Source organism: Gasterosteus aculeatus, chromosome Y (genome assembly GCF_964276395.1).
Source record: "Gasterosteus aculeatus chromosome Y, fGasAcu3.hap1.1, whole genome shotgun sequence".
In the NCBI taxonomy this organism is placed as follows: domain Eukaryota; kingdom Metazoa; phylum Chordata; class Actinopteri; order Perciformes; family Gasterosteidae; genus Gasterosteus; species Gasterosteus aculeatus.
This window is the reverse complement of record NC_135709.1, coordinates 13,057,714-13,074,306: the sequence shown is the minus strand read 5'-3', so window position 1 is coordinate 13,074,306 and position 16,593 is coordinate 13,057,714. Positions and strand designations below refer to the sequence as shown.

Genomic DNA, 16,593 nt, shown 5'->3' with positions numbered 1-16,593 from the left:
ACCCCCAGTGAGCACAAGACGTAATTTCAACGTTGAAATATGGTTGAAATCGGGTTGAAATGAGGTCTGAACGTCTAAGACCTCATTTCAACGTCTTTTCAACCGGCTAAAAATGGGATAAAACATCAACGTGCCAGAAAACATCAATTTGTTGACAAATGTGTCATGATGTAACGTAAGGTTGAAAGATAGACGATATTAACGTTAAGATTTTCATAATAATTAATGAACTGGTCGGCGAAATTTGGTCTACGCGAAGACGTAATTTCAACGTATTTAATATTTCACTTAAAACGTTATAAATATGAAACTACAGACTGCGTGCTGTTAATAAGATGCGTTTAAGACATAATAATGCGGGCAGGTTCAAACATTACTTGTAAACACGTAACTCCGCTCACATCTGTAACGCGCATGCGCGAGTTCTTAGACGCCTGCAGAGCTCCGAGCGGACGCAGCACGAGGCGAAGTTACGGCAGCAGAGCGACATGAACGGGCTGATAGAACCACGACTACCGGCTCCACTACTCTGTAAGTACGCGAGTGTTTGGATGAAGCACACATGGAACTATAACCGGGTGTTTTACTTGTGCTGCCCACCCGATACGGGAAAGACGGCCCTTTTTGTTAAGCTAGTTAGCGTTAGCGCAGGTAGTTTGCTAGTTAGCATGCTAGCTTGGAGCATGCTAGCGTGCAGCATGATGACCTGGACCAAAAGCAAACATCCCAGAATATTTTTCGTGTGTTTGGTGTTACTAATGCGTTAGGTTGTTGCTGTACCCATAAATGTTATTGCATTTCACACTGAAAACGTTTTTAAAGCAATGGGGGCTAAATACAGATTGCAAGGGTGAAGGGCTGAATTCAACAAGTTGTGGTCTGTAAACAAGAGGGCCAACACATTGTAAGTTACTGCTGCTTAAAGCATGATACTGTGTAATATACCTGGACATGTTACTCCAGAAATACCATAAGTTGCAGATGAATTGTTATCTTGTTGATAATGTAATAAGTGAACAATCTATAAATGAGTGTTCTAACACACCTGCTGCTGTTATTATTACTAGTTTATTACTGTCATCATAAACCCAAATGACCAACTTTGCCGTTGTGCTTCTCTCCTCACAGGTTTCTGCGGGTGGTGGTTGCATCTGATGGAGGTTACGTCTGATGATGGTTGTCCCTGCACTGGTCCTGCCTTACCCCTGGCTTAGTAATCCACAATATTAGAATCATTTCTGTCGTAGGAATTGGATGTACTGTACATCTTTAAATTGTTCATACTCTACACACCTTCGGCCTTGCTGTTTTCTCCTCAGGTTTCTCCTGGTTGAAGGTTTTTTACATTTTGGGGGTTTTGGGACAGGATGTTGCATGTTTACAGATTGCAAAGATGAACAAAATAAAATGATTTGAATTGAATAAACACGTTGACCAGAGAAATCTGCAATTGAGGGCTGTTCTCTGCACTCTGACTCCCTTTACACAAAGAATCATCAAGTGAGGATGACGGAGATGCAGCTGATTTCAGGTATACTATCCCAACTCAAGTGACTCAGATCCACATCTTGTTACAGAATCTAAAAATGAAGTTCAAATGATTCAGAAAAATGGTCTACAAACACAGAATTGTTGTTGTTGAACACAGAATTGTTGTTTCTGCACTTTTAAATCCATAGTTTATTTCCCTGAAATATATATTTTATTTTTGTATTGTTTTTAATTAGGAAAAGTGTTATATGTATAGTGTTATATTTATAATAAATGCAAATGAACAAAATAATGTGTTTGTCCTTGTTAAGGGCTGTTAACATGACAACTGTGACTAAGTATGTAACTTGTAAGTTTCCAGCGAGCAATTTATCCCTTGAAACAACGTTTAAAAGACGTCTATGGCCGGACGTTGAAAAGACGTTGCAAATTGGTTCAAAAGTGAAAGTTGTTTCAACGTCTATTCGTAGACGTTGAAAAGACGTTTACGTTTAGACCACATTTCATCCAGCGAGCATTTCAACGTTGAAAAGACGTTTAAAAGACGTCTATGGCCCGACGTTGAAAAATGGTTTAAAAGTGAAAGTTGTTTCAACGTCTATTCGTAGACGTTAAAAAGACGTTCACGTATAGACCCGTTTTCAACATGATTTATAATATCGGTGGTAAACTTACAAATGTGGACGTAGTTTCTTTTTAAACCTCTAAAATAATGATATAGCACACGAGAGGACGAAATATTACCGTATTAAAAAATCACGTTGAAATGTGGTCTGAACATAGACGTCTTTTAAACGTCTACGAATAGACGTTGAAACAACTTTCACTTTTAAACCATTTTGCAACGTCTTTTCAACGTCGGGCTATAGACGTCTTTTAAATGCCTTTTCAACCAAAAAATGCTCACTGGGTATAGACTGCTGAGAGTGTCAGCTGAAATTAGACTTAAAAGCGTAGGAAAGATTTATTTACTAAAAAGAGGGGAAACAGTCATTGGAAATTAAGAGATGAGAAATAAGGAGAATTGTTGTATATAGTGCCCGTTTTTTGTATTGATGTTTGTAGTTTTTTGAGTCTTTTCCTAAACTCAGAGAGAGGCTGTAAATTGTTGAGTGCTGCTTATTGAGTGTATAATGCACGATACACTTGATACAGTATCTTGATGATGGAAGCAAATGTCTGATCAAAGGAACATTGACAGCACCAGTACAGAAAATATGCAAACTTGTTAGACGGTCATCCTGTAATGGTTCAACAAGTAGTACACCTTTACGTTTGGATACGAAAACCATGAGAGGTTGGTGATCTATCAGTGATGAATGAATGGATTGGATCAAACTAAGCATGAGCTGAGTTTGTGTTTGCAAGTTACAGACATGTCTCCCACCCTCCACTGTGCTTTTGGGCTGAAGAGCAGTAAAAGTGGAGATTAACACTGAAGTGGGGGTCTGGAACAGATGGGTCCGATGCTAAGTTGATTTATTATCTCCTGGTACTTTTTGGGATCCAGGGACACACACTATTCATTGTTGTTTTATGACCCACAAGTGTTTGGAGAACTTTTTGTTTATATCACTGGGGTTTGAGGTTCAAATTCTAATACATTGTTGGAAGCTGTAGGGTTTAGTGACTGATAATGCAAATGCTCGTCCACTTGTGAAAGTAGTTACGAAGGTCAGCAAATTGACTGTAATGATGGAGGCCTTCAGTGAGGCCATCGGATGGTTTATTTTGATGGGAAAGGAATGGGGAGGTAAGCAAAACGGGAAAAGGAAGTTGAAATGTTATGAGAGACACACACAGGTATTTGAAAGTATGACCGAGGGCAAGTGGAAGTATAAAGATGGAAAAAGAGGTTGAAGAATTATGCAGTAATGCACAGGGTTTTTTAGAAAAAGGTGATCACACATCATGAGAGAACAAACAGGCTGGAGGTAAAAGGAGAAAGAATTGACTGTGAGGGTGAGGACGTGAGGTAATATTTTTGTGTAATCTTGGTATTAGCAGATCTATTACTTCGAGGTTCGACTGAACAAAGAGAACTTGGTTGGTCAATTAGTTGATGAAGACATGAAACAGTCATACAACACCATGAGGGTGAGACCTACAAGCTCAAAAAAAAAACCTCAAAGAGATCATTGAACGGGGACATTCAGGCAATATTGGTGTTAATTTTTCCTGATTTGACTATGGGGGTCAATAATCAGTTATGTCGGAGATTTCAATTTTTATAAATGAATTGCTCATCAAATCGGTTGGAAACAAGGCCGTTTGAGAAAGGCATTTTTTTTAAAACAATGGGTAAATACTCTAGGGGCAGATGAAGATATGCAGAGGCATTCTTTACATCAATGAATTGCATTTTTCATTCAGCTGAGGCTCTAATCCAAAGTGACTTGCAGTAAGTGATTTTGAAAGGGAGGGAGAGACAGATTCTCAATCAAAAGCCTGCAGCTGCAGAGCCATTTTTAAGCTCTCCAAGCTATTACTACACTTTTGATTTAAAAATAGTAGAATTGTAGACATGCATTTAAGAAAGAAAAAGAAGATTTAAAGTCTTTAAAGCAACAACGGCTAAAATAAGCGTAATAAATCTCTGTTGAAGCAGTGAGGGTTTTATGGGAGTAAAAAGGTCACAGCAGTGAGAAGATGTGTGGGAGCAACGATGGAGGCCAAGGCTGGACGAAGGTTTTATACCTCCTCACTTTAAGAAGCACACACACACACACACACACACACACACACACACACACTGCTGAATAAAGTTAATCCTGAGTGCTATTATTTCTTAGTGATATAATTAAGTCTATGCATCTTTCTTGAATACCATGATATGTATAGAATAAAGAGGATAAATGGTCCGTTTGCTTTTCAGTTCAGAAGAATAAGCTCATCATTACTGGGCTGTCAAAGGTCGGCCAAAAACTTTTACATGAACAAGCAGATTGTAGAGGGGATTTTATGAAATCAACTAACAGGTTGATAAGTCATTGCAACTTTTAGTTTCGCTGAACTACTTTCTTTTTAAGTGTAACACTTGAGTCAAGGATTTAAAATGATGAAAATTTTAGATAAAGATTATTAGAACAAATAGAAATAAAGGAGCGTGTTGAGGAGGTCCTTATGCAGGGGGAGGAGGAAGAGGTAGCCGCAGATGGGGAAGAGGTTGTTTCCACTATGGTATGGAGGGGCACCAGGTTAAGGAGTGTCCTGGTAAAGGAAGACAGGGGAGGGGCAGAGGTGTCTCACCCCAAGAAGCATGGGCTACCAACTCACATGCTGCACCGCCCCCTAGAGGACAGTACCCCACACTGGAGGACTGGGGCTATGAGGCAGATGCCTCTCAGTGACACACCCCCGAGAGAGACCCGGACAGCAGGGGCAGGGCAGACCCCATGATGTCACTCACGGTACTACAACAACTGCCGTTCCTCGTTGACACTGGGGCCACGAACTCCACCATACAGGCAGCGGGCTCGTCTGCTATGTCCAGGGTTAAAAAATTCTGAGATCAAAAGGGGGAATTGTGAGATGCATGTAGTGGTAAAAACATTCTGTAAACATTTGTCCGGTGCTAAAAGCCAGGTCTCAGTGGTTGACCCTGAGATGGAGAGATAGAAAGATTTAGGGTTTGCAGCTGTGTTTGGGGAAGGGGATCATCTTGCTCTCACGGACCTTCGATCAGAGGAGCATTGTGTGTTACCCTCAGCTTCACCTGAGTTCTTATCTCAACTTGATTAGTGGCTTCTCGAAACTGGCGCTAAGAACTGTCTTCAAGTGTATAAAAACTCTTTACTCTTTACTGCTCGGGGACGCCATTACACAGAACGCTGGAATACGTGCTGGTGTGTTGGACCTCCTGCCTGCAAGCAATAGTTAGAGACAGATATCTGCGGAGAATTGCTCATGTAATCTTTTTCTCTTCTAAATAAATGTTAACTTTTTGACTTTAATTGATCAACGTGCTGGATCCTTCTCATCAATCGACTCGGGGGGATCGGAGATCCCGACAACGGGGAGGTTGCCGCTCTCAGGGTCGTCAGAGTTGATTGGGTCTTTGAGGCGGTCGGATCGACTCTGTCTATGAAACAAACTCTCCTCCATCTGAAAAACAACAAACAGCTTTTTAATGGAAACAGTGGCAGAAAATGCTTGTTCGCTCATGCAATGGGTTATGGGAGAAGTTCTATTCTACTCTGGTATTCAGCTTAGCCCAAGAAATGAAACACGGGTAACAGCTAAAGTCACTCTGTGCAAAGTAAAAAAAATGATTCTACCAGCAATTCATGTTACATCTTATTTGTTTCTATTAACTCCAAAATAATTCTAGGGATATAATGAACAATTAGTAAACTGGTAAGCCGGTCTTTGTTTTAAAAAGTAAAGAGTTCCCTGTTCGCCTTTATGCTAAGCTAAGGCAAGCTGAGCTGGCTGTGTTCCCTTACATTTAGGGAGTGCCAACAAACTATTTAGCTTCCAATTTGGACACACAACTCAACACCACGCTAGAGACTGTTAGAATTTGAAATTGTGCATTCTGTGTATGTGTACATGGAGGTGTGCTCAGTGTGTATGGTGTATGTGTCTGTATGGCCACCTGTAGGAGGTTCTGTTTGTGTGTTTGTTCCAGGATGTCCCAGTTGCGTTTCGGCACGACATCCCAATAGTCTGCCTTCATCCTGTTGAGCTCCTCCTGGACTTGAGTCAGGTCTTTCCGACACACATTCAGAGCGAGCTGCAGCTCCATCCACGTCCTTGGCCACTTCTTTCACAATGGAAGGAATACCAGAGCAAAATAAGATGTATATGCATTAAATTGCAAAATGTAGGTGGGAATATATTTATAAAATTCTAAAATTAAAGTTTTTTTTTTTATTGCTTAGATGTCATTGGGCGAACGTGACTGGCTTTCTTCCAGATCGTTTTATGAAATCCAGAATGTACTTTCACTGCCGGTACTACCACACCTCATTTTTGAATGAATAAAACAGACTGAATAAAATGTTTTGATTAATGACCTTTACATATGCTAGTAGGTAGGGCTTCTAACTTTGGACAAAGTCAGGGTTGCTGTTCCCTGTTTCCAGTACTGGAGCTAAGCTGAGATATATGACTGTGAGAAAGTGCAAAACTATTATTCAGACCGCAAAGTGAAAATCAGTGGGCAACGTTTTTAATGAGAAATACTATCTGCAACTGACAATTTTCATTATTGATTCATGTGTATTTTATTAGAAAATTAAATACACATTAATCAATAATTAATAATTTGATGAGATAAATGTCAGAAACTGTTCAAATGTGCACATCACATCCCAAGTGAAGTCTTGGAGAACTTGTTTTCTGCAACCGTGTTGGGATATGTTCATTATGTCCTCAGTTGTGGTGATGGTGTAGTACAGTGCTGATCTATGTTGTGCATGAGCCACAAGGGGGCACTCGTTTGCATTGCTGTTTTGTTTGTCCCAAAATGGAGAGACAGCGAGATCCTCCTTGTGGCACTGGCACGCAGTGGCACAACTCGCGTCAAGTAAGGGGCGGGCGTCGCAACGCCACCCCGAGTGGGCGGAGCCAGGCTTTCCCGGAAACGGCCGTTGTTTGTGCGACAGGTTAGCTGCCGTAAATATGTTTTTTGTAGTTCTTTTTATTTTATTTAATGTTTTTTTTATTTTTTTTTGATACACTACATATTCCCCACCTCTATCTCAAGTCCAACGTATTCCGCTGGGGGCGTTGGAGAGGGGGGCGCAGACGGGGGTGTTCCACGGGGGGGATCGGCGGTGTTCCGCGGGGGATCAGCGGTGTGTAATTCAGTGGCAACAGTGGCACTCAATGGCACAACTTGTGGCACTCAATGGCACAACTTGTGGCCACAGTGGCACATCAGTGGCAACAGTGCCACTCAGTGGCACTCAATGGCACAACTCATGGCACTCAGTGGCCACTCTGGCAATTTATTGGCAACCTGTTAGGCGTCCTCAAAGCGCCACTCGATCTGAGAGGCTGCCGAGCTGTTTCTTGTTTTTTATTGACTTGAGTGGGGTTTTGTTTTTCAATTTATCGGGTTTGCTGAGCATGTTGAGCATGTTGTTTTGTTATTCTAGCACTTATTTTTCCTATTGCCACTTGTCAGAGGATATCCAAGCTGCCACAATAATACCTCTAGATGTCAGAGTTTATTCCAAAAATACTCTTTTTAAGGTTATTTTATTCTGTTATGTTTTCAATGAAAAGTGCTATTGGAACAGAAATTCAGTTACACATGAAAGCATAAATATTTGCCTAATCAATAGAGCTGAAGTTGTCATAAGTGGGACCATTAGAAGAATTAAATGAGACGCAGAGACCGTCAGGAAGGATATATATATATGAAATAAGAAATGTAAACAAAAAGAACAGTAACAATAAATAATATAAACATGTAAAAACAACCTGAAAATGCATTTTAAAAACTGAACTAGTCCCACTCTTTGAACAAAGCATTGACTTTGTAGCCCTTGTCAATAAATGGTGCCACAAACATTTCGTAGTCACTTTTGTACTGGAATTTCACGACAAAGACATTTATCGGTGCGTCTGCGTCGTCCTCATTTTCATCCATGGAGTTCTTGTGGTCTTGCAATGCTCGTAGCTGGTTGCCTCTGTCCATGTTGGTAATTTCAGGCAAGGTTACCTTCCCCTTAAATTCTTTTGTCTGCAACCACTTTGCTGCCAACAAGGTGTGCTCAAGCATTTTCATTTTGCCCTCATTCTGCATTTGAAGAAAAGGAGTATCATAAAAAAAAGGCATACATTTTAAATATATATATTTTTAATTAACGTTGACTATAAAATATGAAACAATAAAAAAGCAATCCATTATATTTTAACAAGACTGTATATATATATATATATATATATATATATATATATATATAGCACAACAATTACCTGTTGGTCTTTCTCATCTGTGCCTGCAGTGCGGCTGGTTGGGCTATCTGCTTCACTGAACATAACGAGAATAAATAATCACATAACTGGCAGGATATACTTTTCTCTAAAAGATGAAAAGTCCAGTTATCCGAGGGAACTACATCATTTTATTATCACACATTTCTAAATTCATTAAAAAATGTAATTTATCTGTTGTTAAATGTTGTTGTAGAAATCCATAATTCATTCAACACAGACTTCCTAGCACCTCTATTTATACACCTTACTTAGAAATTAATTCACAAACAAACATTTCTGTCATTAATTTCATTAACTTCACACTTAAAAAAAACAGACCACAAAATGTCTGTACCATAATTTTGCCTGCAGCAGCCTTCTTAAATAAAACCAGTAGTACAAAATCCACTTCTTAATGTTATTTGCTTTTTTTTGGGATAATAAATTTATATTTCATTTCTTCAATATATTTAGAATTGGCCCCTATTTGTGTCTTTTTTATTATTATTTCAAAGTAGGTTTTTGAGCCAATACTAGGACTCTGTCTCTGTGTGAATTCAACTCCAGCTGAATCTATCAACTCTGCTGTGGTCCATCTCTGTCCGGGATTCCCCCCTAGAACACCCACGCGTCACAATGTGTATATATCCTGTAGGTAGTATTCAGATGTATACCCATTACAGACATTGGTTGGACTACTATATAAAAAGAAAGACTAAAGGAGGCAGGCAACAGGAGAAATGCAAAATTAAGTTTAACTATACTTCCACCTTCCACCTCTACACCTATTGCTAACCACAAAGCCCCACCATGTCATCTTTACTTTTCGAAAAGAAAAGCAATTACTTCAATCTCACAAATAGGTGTTACCGTTTACCGTGCAGAAGGAGACTTTCTGCCTTGTGTCGCCAAAGACCAAACTTCTTTCTTAGCCACAGAATTGTTACCTTAAAAGCAACTAGAATGCACATTTTCTCACCACAAAACACATTATATTTTGTATTACGAAATGTGATGCTTTTGTCCCTCAATTGCTTATTAAGTGTATAGTCATTTTGTGTTGAATTCTATGATTCCTACCTCTGGCAGAATTACTTCTTCCAGGTACATCTTCTGCTCAACTTCTGTTCCTGTCTAACACATTTAACAAACGTTTGTTAATATTACACATGATCTCATAAATACAGACCTTTGCGTAGAAGCCGTGGTTGCAATTTTGTCTTTGGATATTATTTTAATTGCATTTTATAATTTACTATTGAAATGTAACATAAAAATACCATAGTTATTTACTATATAAGAGTTGATAAAACATTTTATTGTGAAAAAAAAACAAAAAAATGTGATGTTTGTTATGTGGTAACATGTGAATGTCTTTGGCATACCCGAATTTCATCCAACAATGTGTTGTTGGTGGCGTACTTTACCTTATGTCCAGGATAAAAAACCCTTGTTGAGGTGGAGATAGACTCTGTTGGACAGAATCTTGCCATTTTTTAGATTTTGGTCCGTATCCTTTGAACAGCATGATACATCACATGTTAAAGTAGTTAATAGCAATTGAATGTGAGTAAGACAAAGACAAAAAGAACACTTCAGCTAAGAAGTTTGAAAACAATCAATATAGATCACTTATAGCTATATTTCAAAATAATTTGTTAACATAAAAAAAGTTCTTCAAAATTAAATAATTTTGAGATACTATTTTACCTTTATTTCCTGGTCAGTCAGCATGTTGTCCACCTCAATTGATTCCAAGCTTTCCTTACTAGTGACAAAAACAGTAATTATTTTCTATGCAACCCTCCTGATATACTCTGAGTTTCAAATTAAAATTACCTTAAGATATTAGTGGAAGGAAATCATTTAGGCAAAGGTTGTTTAATTTATGTGAGATCATTACTTGCACAGCACTCACACAATTGGCTGGACAACTTTACTGCAGCCACAATCAAAGTGTTTGTCAGTCCACTCTCCATTGACCCCAGCACATTGGAAATGTATCCATTTCTTGCATTGCTCGCACTCCAGCCATTTGTAATCTCTCAGGTTTTGGTGGAGACACCTAAGTAGAACAGATAATAACAATATTAATATTCCAAAATTAACTAAATTTGGAAAATGGCTGAAAATGATTAATCTTTCTCTAGGTTTTGTGATCTATATTTTCAAGATACAGTATTTTGTGGAATTTATCAGTTAGGTTTTAGATTCCAACCAACTTAAATTTTTAAGTAAAAATAAGTTGGTTATCATGAAAGACGCTAGATATGTAGATATAAACAGCTTATTAAATGGTACTGAAAAAAAAACATTCTTATTTTTCCGTGATCATGAACTAAATAAAAAAAAATTGTTGTATTGTCTTGCTCCAATAGATTCCTCTCAATGCTACACACTGTTATTGTAACAACTAGTATTTGATTTAATAAAATTGGAAGTAAACACAAACTTATAACTTACATGCTTGTCCCCACGACACGCTGAAAAATGCAGGCACTTATGCCCCATGCAAGGCAATGGCAGTTGGATTCCGTTTGTTTTTTTTCAGCTTGTGTGAGCTTGGCCTCTTCTTTTTGTATTTCCTCTAACTGACTCTTGGTGAGAGGGAAAGCCTTTTTTCAAAGCAAAAAAAGGGAAACTGGACCAGTTAAAGTATGTACATATTATATTTATTAAATATACAACCATAAGTTTTCATTACCGTCTCTGGGATATCTTTCATCATCTTTGCTGCATGGTATTGCCGCAGAGTCCGGCATTGGGTCCGCGTCAGTGACTCTTCATCGACATTTGTTTTGGTTAATTCATTCTCAGCAGCCTATATGAATGAGAATGTAATGTCAATTGCACACAATCTGTAGGGAGTTCTTATAGTAATGTGCAATATGCCTATTCAAATATTCTAACATGCACACTGTACACCAGATTTGATGCTTGACTTTTTTGACGCTTAACAAAGTTGTCGATATTCCACAAATGTGGCTTCATAGAACGACTTTTGAACATATCAATTAAATATAACAGCCTTAATATAACATAACTGGAGAATTTATTATGTGAAATAGGGTTTAAAAAAATACAATAATAGGGTAAATGTACTTCAACTACCTCAAAATTCTTTAAAAGCAGGCATGTGCCACCCATCGTAAACACTGGTCTACACAGAAGGACTTGGATTTACTCACTGAGCAGACAAAAACCCCACAGTCTTTCTGAATCCACTGGACAGGGTATGTTACACTCCAGCCTTGCAGCCCACCCTTCTTCCGAAAGACATTTCTGGTAGTGCCCAAATGTCAACAAATTAATGAAATAACAGGTCATAGAGATGCAAAAGTTTTATGTTGTTGTATGTGTATTTTTGTTTCTGACGTAGACTAACTTGAGAAGATCAAAGTCCTCCTCCTCCAAACCGGTCCTGGTCTTTAATGAGTGATATATAGGGACTTCTTTTTTCGAGAAATCCAGAACATAATAAACAATAATTTCAATATGTAATTCACCAGATGTTGCTAAACATGGTAATATTAAAAGCACATTTTCACAATATCAATTCTATAAACAAATTAGGTTGCAACAATGTCTTAACTCAAGAACAGGGATGTTAAATATATGTCCCGGTGTTCGGTCCACCAGATACTATTCCCAATCAGTACACTGGGCACACTCTCCATGTCAAGGAACGCCCGACAACGCCTCCTCCTGGTTTCACCAGATCCCTTTCTCCTGAGTACTAGGACTGCATCTCCCATCATCCACCTCTGCTCTCGTTATCCATCCTGATCACTGTATTAGAATCACCTGTGTGCTATCAGCTCCCCTTTATCTGGACTACCCTGTTCTCTGTTCATTTGTGAAGTCTTGTTGTACCGGTACCCTTGAATTCTCTGTTTGGAGCTTGTGATTTTGACTTGGATTTTGATATGGTTTTGTGCTGTGTGCTCTGCTTTTCAACCACGGGGTTGCTCCTGCACTTTAGCTGCTTGTGATTTTTATGTCGGCATTTCGCTGGTGACTTGCCTGTGTAAATAAAGTACTGCAAATGGATCTGAATGCCTCTGCCTCTTCGTCACACTGCAACAAACACTTTTAGATAGATGCATACCACATGCCAATTTGGATCATGGTGTCACATGTTTTTTCTGGCACACTTGAGATCAAAGTGTGCTCCTTTACTAAAATTGCTCCATAAGCATTATTCATTAAGTCCTGTACTGTGACAGTACTTACCTTTGAATTGTCCATGGCAAGCTGTGCCACACGAAAGTTGACTGCCTTAAGGGAAATATTTAATATTAATTATTTCCAAAAAAAAAAGTATATTATATTGAACTTGCATATCACTTACATCATCAGTGAGCCATGGCATAACCCATGCTGATTCGCCTAACAGCTTCAGAGGACAGACACTGTTGATGTCCCGTATGGATAACGGATATCTTTGCTTAATGTTGGTCAACACCTGCCTTTCATCATGTGAGCCTGTGAAAAGTTTCCTTAACTTCTCCTGAGTGATATACAGATACATTTATTAATTAAGTTAATGAAGTACAAACTCTTGTAGTGTCCACATTTATTCAAGGTCATAAAAAAGACGCCATATATTACAAAACAATTGTAAACTACTTACTCAAAATAAAAACATTGCTTTGTTGGGTGAAATTATAATTCACACGTTGAATCTCACCTTGGCAGTATCATCAATGATGTACCTCTGGGCTAAGAATGTCTTTCTCTGGTCCATGGCTGACTTTGTTTCAAAATGTTGTCCAGTGGCTGTTTGCTTGACTACAAAAAAGTAGGTAAAAAGTAGTCGAAGAGCAGGGCATATGTTTAAACTCCTTAGTTTTTCTTCTGCTCTGCGTTGGTTTTTCTGGTGGAACCGGTCATAGAGGGCATACCTCTCAATTGTTTGGGTAATTGGATGTAATGCAGTGAACTTGTTGGCTCCGGACCGGTTTCAGTGGTGCCCCCGGAGACCTGAGATTTCCGATCCACTCCAGGACCAGTTCAAGTTTCTTTTCCCTTGCTGCATTGATGTCTGACTGTGATGGTTCACAAAGCCGACCATCATGGGGCTGAAAGAACTTCTGTTGGGTTCTATTGTTCATGTGGCGTGAAACCTGGCCCGCCACATCGGAGATGTAAACAGTTGGAAAACTGTTAAAGCTTCTCTAGGTGTACAGGAAAAGTGTAACACACCACCTATAAGAAAATCAATAATTGAATATATTGGTATCTATGAATTTGTCATTGCTTTAAAAAATAATGTGTCCCCTTTATTAATCACCTCCTGTTGTTTGAAGTTTTACAAAAAGCTTTGGATAAAGCTCCTTGAAATTCAGCAGCTCTTCCAGTCGGCTGATAAGATCGCTGATGGAGCCCTCGGAAGTGACACCGAGTGCTGCACAGGCATCTTGTAGTTCTTTCTTTTGTGGCTGAAATAATACATGTAGCCTTCATTATACAATATAAACAAAATCTTCAATTATAATACATGTTTTACTTTATCCACACCTTTTTAGACTCAAGAAGTGCATGTATGATGTCTTCATCCACCTTTTGGTTTGACACCTTTGTTTCACCGGACCTTTTCTTTAACCCTTTTTTCACCTCTGTCTTTGGGAGTGTGTTTCCAGTGCGCGTGTCCTTTCCCATCCATGGAGCCAACGTGGAATACGAAAGCAAGGACCTGTAAGGGTTTATTGTGGTGGTTCCTATTTAACATAAAAGTACAGATGACGTACACTTATGCGATATAGGAATCTTTGTATAGTGATTATACTTATTGTTTTTTTACAGGTGGCCATTAACAACATTCTTAAAACTAGCATGTTGATTTTGTCAATGACAATAACGAATAATGAATCATAAATACTAAATTTGAGTCAATAGAGCAGACCACACCAATGTTAATATAAGTGATACCAATATAAACAAAGGGGATTTACCCGGCGTGAAGCCCTCAGCAATCATCGCCTTGTCCAGGTCTGCCCATGTCCTCTCAATATCAATATTGAGGTCTGTGTCCGTCACTGTGTCCAGGTCCGGCCTTTTGACTTAAATGTCATAAAATGTACTTGTACAAATGTACACATTTACCTGGCACATCAAAAGCAACTTTCCAGTTGGCATCAGCAATAATAACTGGAGGGTTATGGCCACATTGGTGACAGGAGAACTTAAATTCAAAGTCCATGAGGGAAAGGAAGTGATGGAACGCTTTGCGTACTGTCTGGTGGTGGTATGTGTTTCTATTAAAAAGATGTATGGTGTCCAACATGCATTCACAGGCGGTCTTGTTCTGGAAGGAGAAGAAACAGCACACGTAGAGGATTCACTGTTATTTTAAATTAAAAACACAACATGTACAATAAAATGATACACTAAATGCACATTCTTAAAATGAACAAATAACACAACGCTAACATCATGTGTAATCACTAAAATTTGATTAACTTACAGCCAAAGCAGAGAGCAGGAGTGCACATAGCGGAAGAGTAAGCAACACCCTGTTGTTGAAATTGTGGAACCCGGATGTGTTGTCTTGGAAACGAACATGATTTCCGCAGACAGGGCACTTATTTATGGCAACAGAGACACCTTCAATTCCAGCAAAAGGAAAACATGTTTCAATTTTCCAGCCAGTAAGTAAAACTATTGCTTCAAAGTAAAAAGCGTTGTCATTTTGTCCATTTAAAATTACAAAAAAATCCCTGTCACAAATGAATATAAAATCATTTATTCAAAAGTTCAAAATAGAACAAACAGTTAGTGATTTGACTAACAAATAAAAAGGGTTTTTGTTCCGATGCCACTTCTTTTTGTTCACTTTAATTTCTCATACAACACTATTATTGCAATATGTTGATTAAAATGTATAATGTATTCTTTAATGTGGTATGCCGTCCTAGGTCACAAGGAAAACTGATTATTTAATAGATCATATTATTACCTTTTTCAATGTAGGTATATCCATAAACAGTGGCTGGTGTTGTTATTGTTTCCTCTATCAGACCTGGGGGCGTTGGTCCAGGGCAATATGGACAATTAAGCTCACTTGGAATGAAGCTCTTCGGTGGTGGTTTTTCTTTTGTGCGCAGTTCAATGGAGATGTTATGCAATGCAGGTATCTTCTTAGATTTGGCCAAGTACTCTGTCATAACGAGGACTTTTTGGTCATTGACATTGTATGATGAACATGGCAGTTCGGGGTCAAGGAGCTCACTTTCCATGTCTTCAATGTCCTCTGGCTGGGTATCACAGTTACTGAGAAGATTTGGATACTCCTGAAAGATCCACCACATGGCCATGTGATGGACACAGCGGTGTGATTGTCCCCTCTCCCGACAAGGACAATGCCATTGATCCCCCACTGAGTCAAAGCTCACCATAGTACGTTCAAACCGGCACCAGTTGTCGTTTTTGTCAAGACAGAAAAAAAAAAAAATCAAATATATCAACATATATGTTGAAGATGTCTCCTGAAGGTTGCAGTTCTGGCAAACACTCTGTAGTTGCAGAATGGACAATGATTGTGGCATCTATGTCTTTGATTTGTGTCCTGGCAATACGCGATAAGCCACGACACCACAAATTTCTCTGTCAAAGAACATTGAATAAAATTAGGAATATTAGTTACATGAACATTAGCTTAAAGTGTTGTAATAATTTGATTATACATTATTTTACAATAATCATGTTTAGGTACCTGTATCTCCATCTTCAAAATAAACAGCATCCCTTATATGCTTTTGATGTAGATGCCCTACAGAAGCCTCCACTTGCACAGTGCAAAATATACACTGGGGACCAACAAACTGAAGAACAGACTGTGCATCATGGAAGATCTGATGTGAATCTGTAAGAGAATATATGTATTTATTTATTGTAATAAATAAATTGTAACAAGCAATTTCAGGAAATATGTAGTATAAATCAAAGGTCCCTGCTTCATTCTAGGGGAAAAAAAATGAACAAAATGTATGCCTGACCTGAATGAGTGAACCTTTTGGTCACTAATAGTTGTTGGTAGGCCTATAAATTGGTGTATAGGCCTACCTCTGGGAAAGGGGGTTATTACCAAAACAATGTCTATGTGTCATCAGTATAGAATACCTTTGACTGACTATAAAGTCAATAATATGCACCTGCGTAAAAATAGCATGT

At 38.6% G+C, this 16,593-nt stretch overlaps 3 long non-coding RNA genes across 3 annotated transcripts; 1 reads left to right on the top strand and 2 right to left on the bottom strand.

The window, feature by feature from the left end:
• Positions 1-1,780, top strand: LOC144391195 (uncharacterized). Its single transcript, XR_013455084.1, has 2 exons — positions 1-531; positions 1,129-1,780. It is a non-coding gene; the product is annotated as an uncharacterized LOC144391195 (long non-coding RNA).
• Positions 1,781-7,174: 5,394 nt separating this feature from the next.
• On the bottom strand, positions 7,175-12,751 carry LOC120812218 (uncharacterized). The gene is made up of 10 exons (XR_013455086.1): positions 11,807-12,751; positions 11,610-11,703; positions 11,126-11,242; positions 10,885-11,036; positions 10,340-10,486; positions 10,132-10,189; positions 9,849-9,936; positions 9,502-9,555; positions 8,422-8,476; positions 7,175-8,242 (listed from the first exon to the last, which is right to left on the bottom strand). It is a non-coding gene; the product is annotated as an uncharacterized LOC120812218 (long non-coding RNA).
• A 21-nt stretch (positions 12,752-12,772) lies between these two features.
• LOC144391198 (uncharacterized) lies at positions 12,773-16,019 on the bottom strand. Its single transcript, XR_013455089.1, has 6 exons — positions 15,380-16,019; positions 14,888-15,027; positions 14,376-14,728; positions 13,942-14,141; positions 13,715-13,862; positions 12,773-13,629 (listed from the first exon to the last, which is right to left on the bottom strand). It is a non-coding gene; the product is annotated as an uncharacterized LOC144391198 (long non-coding RNA).
• Positions 16,020-16,593: the final 574 nt, after the last annotated feature.